Below are 7,160 nucleotides of genomic sequence, written 5' to 3'. Positions count from 1 at the left end.
GGGGTCCACACAAGGCCCACCCTCCTGTATACTATATATAATATAATATATAATTTATATATAATATATATATATACAATATTGTATATAATATTATATATATATACACACACACACGTGCGCGCGCGCACACACACACCGTCCCCAGGATGGACGGTGTGAATGAAACCCATACATCACTGTCGGTCCCACGTGGGGCCCACCATTATGTTTACTAGCCATCCAATCCGTTGAGAAGGTCATACAGACCTAGAATGAAGAGGAAAACAAATTTCATCTTGATCCAACACTTCTGTGGCCCAGAAAAGGAGTTTCAAGGGTAGACATTCAATCCCACTGTTTCCTGTGATGTGGGCCACCTGAGTTTCAGATCGGGCCAATTTTTGGAGGGGGCCCACTTCAAGGAGGGACCCACCTAATGAACGGATTGGATGAAAAATATACACCATTGTGGGGCCCATGGCTAGGACCGTGGGTCCCTGCCTAATTGTCCGACAGCCTCCACGCGGTAGGCGCTGCCTATGCGCCTCTGGCAGCAGCAGTGCCTGCTGCATTGAATTTTTTTTTTGAAACGAGCTTTTCTGTGGTTTTTCTTTATGGGACCTGCATCAACTATATCAAGCCCGTCCATTGCTCTCTATGGCTCAAGACCATTCCAATGAGTCCAATAGCCGATATTTTTCGGCACATAAAAATTGTCGGGGTGACTTTCAACGGTAAAAACTAATGTTTTACATGCTATGGCCCGCAAGAAGATCGGATGAACTTCATTTTTTGGCTCAACGCCTAAAACGATCCTCTAAATGGGATGGACGGCATGGATTGAATACATACATCAAGGTGGGGCCTACATAATTAGCCCACCGAATAAGCTTAAAATCAGGCTCATATTTGTTTTCACATCCAGCGTCCAGGGGACGCTGGACGTTTTGGTGCATGGGAACATTTAAGGCGGGCCCTGCTCAGGTGGGCCACCACATGGCTAGGTGGTTTGGAACAACACATATAAAGTGGGCCTCACTCACCAATGACTTGGATCCAATACATGCTTCATGGTGGGGGCTATCCAAGTGGGCCACACAACCATATCATCACACCAAAAAAATAACTAAAAAGAGAGAGGGAGAGAGAAATAGAGTGGGACGCATGTGATGGAGGGCTCCGCCACTATGAGCCTTCCCTTGCAAGAAATTATACATCAATGGGTCCCAATACATGTGGGCCCACCAAATCAAGGATTCAACGGCGGAGATCCTTTCCCCACCAAATGCAAGGTCTAGATGACCCTATCCATATATAGAAAATAAACATCATGATGGGGTCCATGGAGAATGGCCCCATCATGGAATGATCATGAGAATCAAAGTGGTCCATCGGCCACATCAAGGGTCTAAAGTGAGATCCACACCATTAATCGGTGGGCTTCACTTGGCGCATCATCAAAACATGAAAATCTATCCTAATAAGTACCCACCGACAATCTTCTTGGTCCGTTGAAAAGCCGATCTCCTTGTGCTTCACTTTGATGGAGGGAGATGAGAAGTGGATGGCTAGGATGAAGGATTTTTTGGATGGGAAGTAGGCCACCAAATCATTTTTTTCTCTCCATGGGAAGGCTTGGACGTGGGATTTTCCTTGCTTAGGAATGTGGGTTTGAAAAATGAGAGAGAGAGAGAGTTGTAAAGAGAGAGAGAGTAGCTTAGGTAGGCCATGATTACTTGTAAGAGAGGGTGGCTAGCAATAAATGCTTGTAAGAAGGCTAGGTGGTAGGGTGGCTATAGCTAGGGTAGGGTGGCTATAGTTAAAGTAGGGTGGCTAAGGCTAGGGTAGGGTGGCTATAGCTAGAGTAGGGTGGCTATAGCTAGGGTGATGTCATCCATTACCCTCATGATTACCTAGAGATTGGTACCACAGGGGATGGGTGGGTCCCACAATATGCGGTTTACGGCCATTATAATGCACGGTCCACATCTTATGATCTAAGCGTCGGATTGGCGCACGAGATGCGGCGTTGGAACCGCGGCGACAGTGCTATCATAATGGTATGAGTCTCAGGTTAAGTTGACTAAAATCTACAGGATATGACCTAGGATCACGTGCAAATGTCGATTATAGGTCGCATGTTACCGGAATTTGACGGAAAAGATCGCGGCAGTCGACGGAACAGTACGGAATAAGATACGGGTCTTACAGCTCTCCTCACCAAATAAAAACTTTGTCCTTAAAATTTGCGCTACCATCACAACTCAACATAACTCATAAGGAATTAGGAAATATAACATTATATATAATCAAAACACAGTACAACATACAATCAAGCATCGAAAAGATGGGGATAGCGCTCGCGAATCTCCGCCTTGTGCTCCCAAGATGCCTCATCCACACTATGATGGCTCCATTATACCTTCACTAAGGGGATGACCTTGGTCTGCAGGACCTGCTCCTTTCGATCGAGGATATGAACTGGCTGCTCAATGTATGAAGCGTCTTCACGAACCTCCAACGACTGCCAATCAATAACAGACACGATGTTTGACCCGCACTTCCTCAACATAGAGACGTGAAAAATGTTGTGGATGCCAAACAACTGAGATGGTAAGGCAAGCTGATAGGCCACAATGCCAATGCACCCGATGATCTCGAAAGGTCCTATAAATCTCGGGGCAAGCTTGCCCTTCTCTCCAAAATGAACCACACCCTTCATGGATGAGACCTTGAGATACACATGGTCCCCAATGGCAAACTCCAAGGGACGACCCCGACGGTCAGCAAAACTCTTCTATCGGATCTGAGCTGTGCGCATCTTCTACCTGATGACGTCGATAGTCTTTAACGTCTGTAGCACAAGCTCGGGGCCTAGGAGACACCCCTCTCCAACCTTGGTCCAACAACTCAGAGATCTGTATGGTCTGTCATATAATGCCTCAAAAGGAGCCATGCCAATGGTCGCCTGAAATAACTGTTATTGTATGCGAACTCAGCCAATTGCAGGTGCTCGTCCCAACTACCCGAGAAATTAATCGCGCGGGCCCTAAGCATATCCTTAAGGATCTGGTTGACCCTCTCGGCTGGCCATTAGTCTGCGGATGATACGTGGTGCTGAGCTGCAAATCAGTGTCTACTACTCTCTGGACGCTCCTCCAAAACTAAGATGTGAACCTCGGGTCTCGGTCTGAAATGATCGAGACAGGAACGCCGTGTAGTCTCACGATCTCATCAACAAACTTCTTGGCGAGCCGGTCCGTATGCCAAGTCTCACGAATCACAAGAAAATGTGCCGACTTCGTCAGATGGTTCACAACAACCCAAATGGTGTCATGACCGTGTTGTGTCCTCGACAAACCCATGACAAAATTGGTAGATATGTGCTCCCACTTCCACATCGGGATGCAAAACGGTTGCAATAGACCAGGGGGTCTCTGATGATCGGTCTTGACATGCTGGCACATGTCACACTCAACCATAAAATTGGCTATCTGACGCTTCATCCTCAACCAAAAATACTGACGTCTCATATCACGATACATCTTCGTCGAGCCAGGGTGGATAGAAAATCGCGATCGATGTGCCTCGGTCATAAGATCTCGATGTAACTCAGGAATATCCAGGACACATAATCGGCCTCTGAAGCGAAGTCCACCATAAGAACCAATCTGCCAATCTGTCTGACTCTCAGATGCTGCCTCTGCTCGGTAATCTTGTAATGACTCATCCATCTGCTGAGCCTCGATCACCCTTACGACAAGAGATGGTTGAATCGACAGGCTCGATAACTGGACGATAGAAGACTGCAGACCAAACTCGAAGTCATACTCTGCTATATCCTCGAGCATCCTCCACTCCTGAATCATCATGTGTGCTACCAGGCCTCGTGGCTGGCGCCTGAGGGCATCCACCACCATGTTCACCTTGCCCGAGTGGTACTGGAGATTAAAATAATAGTCTTTCAGGAGCTCCATCCAATGCCTCTACCTCATGTTCCGCTTGGACTGAGAGAACAGATACTTCAAGCTCTTGTGGTCGGAGAAGAGTTCGAACCTCATCCCATAAAGATAGTGCCTCCACACCTTTAAGGCGAAGACAGCTGCTGCAAGCTCCAAATCATGCGTGGGATAGTTCAGCTCATGGACCTTGAGCTGGCGAGATGCATAAGCCACCGGCTTCCCATGCTGCATCAAGACAGCACCTAAGCCAACTCGCGAGGCATCGGTAAATACAATAAATCCATCACTCTCAGAAGAAAGAGCGAGGACAGGAACAGACGTGAGGCGGTCCTTTAGCTCCATAAATGCCTGCTCACAAGCGCCGCTCCACACGAACTCAGCACCCTTCCAGGTCAACCTGGTAACGGGGCTGCAATACGAGAGAATCCCTCAATAAAATGTCGATAGTAACCCGCCAAACCAAGGAAACTGCGGATCTCGAATGCGTTCGTGGGCTGGCCCCACTGACGCACGACATTAATCTTCGAGGGGTCTATAGCGACGCCCTGCCTCGTCACCACATGACCGAGAAACTTCACCTCCTCCTGCCAGAACTCACACTTCTCCAGCTTCGCATAAAGCTGGTGTGCACGGAGGGTCTGCAAGGTAATCTCTAGATGCCGCTCATGCTCCTCACGAGTCCTCAAGTAGATCAGAATGTCGTCAATGAACACTACAACAAACTGATCGAGATATGAACGGAAGACCTCGTTCATCAACTGTATGAATACTGCGGGTGCATTAGTCAGTCCGAAGGACATAACCTGGAACTCAAAATGACCGTAGTGAGTCCTGAAGGCTGTCTTCAGGATATCCTCATCTCGAACCCGAACCTGGTGATAACCGGACTGCAAGTCTATCTTCGAAAAGAACTGCGCCTCCTGCAGCTGATTAAACAAATCATCAATCCTTGGGAGCAAGTACTTGTTCTTGATCATGACCTTATTGAGCTTGCGGTAATCTACGCAAAGCCTTAACGAGCCATCCTTCTTCTTTACGAAGAGTACTGGCGCTCCCCACGGTGAATTGCTCGGACGGATAAATCCTAACTCACGTAACTTGTCTAGTTGATTCTGCAGTTCCCGTAACTCCAACGGTGCCATATGATACGGGGCCTTTGAAATAGGCATGGTACCAGGCACAAGATCAATCTAGAACTCAGTGTGCCGAAGAGGTGGTAACCCCGGAATCTCCTGGAACACATCACGAAAATCACAAAAGACCGGTAGTTGGTCGATACACAAGGCAACTGACTCCTCAACGGCGCATGATAATAGGCAAGAAAGTTGCTCTCCTCTGGGCTCGATAACAAACTGGAACTCTGGTATGCCGGGTATTCAGAATGTGACTGTCCTCACGGAGTAATTTAATATGGCGTGGTACTCGACGAGCCAATCCATGCCTAGGATAATATCAAAATCGGACATCGGCAATACGAATAGGTCGGCAGGCAAAAAGATATCCCCAATCAGAATGGGGCAAGATGTGCAAAATCGGTCTAATACTGCAGTCTTCCCTAAGGGCGTCGATATTCACAAACCCTCACGGGCAGACTCCATTGGTAAACTGGTCGATCGATAGAAATCAGCAGCCACAAAGGGATGTGATGCACCAGAGTCAAACAATACACGTGTAATGCATGCAGAAATAGGGCTCGACGACCCCTCCTGATGACTGAGGGTCCTGCTGGGCGGCATAAAATTTACCCTGGGCCTGATGGGGAGGTGCAGGTCCCCTCTGAGGTCTCTGCTGATGCTTTTGCCGCTGTGGCAGCCTGATCTACTGCCTCTGCTGCTGTAGGGGAGGCCCTGGAGGCTAGTGCTGTGGTCGCTGTTGCCGCTGTGGTGGCTGTCATGGGGGCTGATGCGGTGTCCTCGGCTGCTGCCGCTGTGGATGGGGACACTCGTGCACGCGATGTCCTGTCTTACTGCACCCAAAGCAAGTACCAGTAAATGGTCTTAATGGTGGTGCTGGGGGTACTGTCGGTGCTCAGAACGCTGGGCGGTTCGTGCGTTGCTGCTGTGAACGATGCTACTGCTGGTGGGAACTACCAGAGGGCGCCTTCCTTTTCTGATCTCCTCTCTGGTCACGGGCTCTCGGTACATTGGCCTAATCTGACTCATAAATCTGTGCCCTCTCCATGATCTGCTCAAATTTCGAAAGCAGGTGTCCGATCACACGACTCTTGAGGGCAGGACACAAACCGTTCTCAAAACGGTGGGCCTTTCACCTGTCTTCATCAACAAGATACGTTGCGAATCTCGATAGTGCGATGAAATGTGCCTCATGCTGGGACACAATCATGTCTCCCTGGACCAGAGTCTCAAACTTTAATACGCGCTGCTGTCGCACATGCTCGGGAAAGAACTTCCGGTCAAACTGGTCCACAAAGTCCTCCCAGGTCCACTCAAAATTGGCCGCTACCGATCGGGCTACAGATGCCCACCAATGCTAAGCCTCACCCTGGAGAAGGAATACAGCTAATAGGACTCGCTGCTAGGTCGTACATCTCAAGGTGTCAAATATCTTCTCCACCTCGAAGCACCATATCTCTGCTGCAGCAGGGTCAGGCTCGCCCCGAAAGCGCGGAGGATCGTGCTGTCGGAAGTCCTTGAGAAGGGTGATCGCACGCTCCTACTCGGCCTCGGCTGGTGTCACAGAGGGACGCCTGCTCTGTCCCTAAAGAATAGCAGTCATCGCCTGAAGCATCTGCTGTACCTGAGTGGCACTCATGGGTACGGTCGGATCCACATCGGTCTCAGGTAAGGGAGTGGCATCATCGGGCTAAAAAGCAGGGATATCCAGTGGTGGAGCGGGAGTCGCAGGTGGTAGAGCGGGAGTAGCAGGTGGTGGAGTGGGAGTCACAGATGGTGGAGCGGGAGTCGCAGGTGGTGGAGCAGGATTCGTTCGGGTCGATCTTCTAGCCATTACGTCCTACAGGAAGGAATAAGGGCCTATCAGCCTTGAGAATTCTCGAAGGCATATATGTTAAGGGTCTAAATCGCTAAGTTATTTGGACTCGGAACCTTTCCACCCTAAGTTCATAGAAGATATGTGATGTGATCCTTAGGTATTCCCAAGTTATGCTCTGATACCAATTTCTGTCACGCTCCAAACTCGGAAAATGGGCTCACAAAATTCCTGATCGCCGAATCCGGCACCAACAGCCTCCGTAGT

The sequence above is a fragment of the Magnolia sinica genome, chromosome 2 (assembly GCF_029962835.1).
Source record: "Magnolia sinica isolate HGM2019 chromosome 2, MsV1, whole genome shotgun sequence".
NCBI classification, from domain to species: Eukaryota; Viridiplantae; Streptophyta; class Magnoliopsida; order Magnoliales; family Magnoliaceae; genus Magnolia; species Magnolia sinica.
Note: the sequence above shows the minus strand (reverse complement) of the source record.